The following is a 2,140-nucleotide window of genomic DNA, read 5'->3' on the forward strand; positions in this document are numbered from 1 at the left end:
AACGATTTTCACGAAACTTAACACACATCATTCTAGACTTAATTCAGTACGCTATACCAAAATTCGTGCAAATCAAAAGATTTGCAGGGACTTTGATGGAACATTTACCTAAAATCGGGCGAAACTATATATGTGAGCTATATCTAAATCGGAACCGATTTTCTCGAAACTTATCACACGTCGTTCTACACTTAATTCATTACGCTGTGTCAAAATTCGTGCAAATCTAATGATTTTGAGGAACTTTGGTGCACCATTTACCTAAAATCGGGCGATACTATATAAGTGAGCTATATCTAAATCGGAACCGATTTTCTCGAAACTTATCACACGTCGTTCTACACTTAATTCAGTACGCTATACCAAAATTCGTGCAAATCTAATGATTTTCAGGGACTTTGGTGTACCATTTACCTAAAATCGGGCAAAACTATATATGGGAGCTATATCTAAATCTGAACCGATTTTCTCCAATTTCAATAGGGTTCGTCCTTGGGCCAAACCAATGGACTGTGCCAAATTTCATCCACTTGGGATCATAAATGCAACCTGTACTTTGCGCACAAAAATACATGGACGGAGGGACAGACCGACATGCATAAATCGACTCAGAATGTGATTCTATGCATATTCTCAAAAGGAACCATGGGTCTATCTCGATTTCTTTTGCCTGTTACAAACATATGCACAAAGACATAATACCCTGTACCACAGTGTGGTGAAGGGTATAAAAATAGTATAAATGAGCACATTTCAATGATTTCGTAAATACAATTTGAACAGTGAGAAGTAAAAAGTGAAAAATGAACAGCGAATATTTAACTGAAAACAATACTTGCGTTTGAGTGAAGAATTCAGAAGCCGATACATTGAGTCTATGATGATGATGACCAAGCTTTAAATGACCAATTGAGGAAGAAGGAGATGTATTTACGGGAGAAGTGCAAGACTCTGAAAGTGAATACAATGACAACGAAATTCCAGCCGCTATTGACAAGCCAATGCAAATTTAGGAAGATGTGACTAAATATGAAAGTGACAGGGAACTGATATGGTTGAAGAAAACGCACAACAGAAAGTACGATTGGACGTGATGGTACTCAAAGGCAACAAGCACCACCTGTTTCTCATCAAATAAGGAGTCACAACATCGTAACAACTCGTAGTGGTCCATTGCGAATGACGGAAAGTATAACTGGTATCCAAAGCTTCAAGTGTTATTTTACAATAGAAATGGTCGATATCATCGAGAGTCATACCAACAGAAGCAGCAAACCCAACAAAGCGTCAATAGAAGTGGAAGGATACAAACGTGGCAAAAATATTATATACATATTCATTGGAATTATGATAATGACCAATATGAGATATTTGGGAAATGCTGAACGCCAATCTCGCAAAATATTACGTGCCTAGAGAAAATTTAACAATCGACGAAAAATTGTTTGAGTACCGCGACAAAACAAAATTTACCCGGTACATCCCATCGAAGCCCGCGAAATACGCTATCAACCCAGAGAGTGGTCGGGAAACCGGCGTTGGCGAACGAGTAGTAAGAGATTTAATTAGCCCATATCACAAAGCAGCAAAGTAGCTGCTATCCACCAAACTCAGCATTGTTGGAACACTGCGACGAAACAATGCCTATATACCAACAGAAATGAAAGACGATAAAAGTTGGACCGTTGGGACGAGCAAATTTGGTTTCCACCAGAATGTTACTATGGTTTCATATAAACAGCAGGAAAGAAATTCCGTGATATTGTTGTCGACAATGCATGATGATGCAACTGTAGATAAAAACCGGAAACCAGATATCATCAACTTTTAGTTTCTATTTTTTTTCCTTCAGAAAAATGAGCGGCCTTGCTAGTTGGGCACCAATTATGTTCTCAAGTGGGAGTTGTGTTAATTTTTATTTTTTTAGTAAAACACTTTATTAATTAAATTTCTTAACACTTTATTCATTTAAACTTAAACTCTATTTACACTTGTAACTTATTATTAATATTAAGGGTTCGAGCCGTCTTTCTAATTTAAGGACCGGAGAGTAATCTTCACCGTACGCGAATATTGAAATCTAAATGCAAACTGATTTGTGATCTTCAATTGTTGATCTATTTATGATTTTTGCGATTGC

This window comes from Musca vetustissima, unplaced genomic scaffold (assembly GCF_032173495.1).
Source record: "Musca vetustissima isolate MV318-11 ecotype Yass unplaced genomic scaffold, APGP_CSIRO_Mvet_v1 utg42265, whole genome shotgun sequence".
Lineage (NCBI taxonomy): Eukaryota > Metazoa > Arthropoda > Insecta > Diptera > Muscidae > Musca > Musca vetustissima.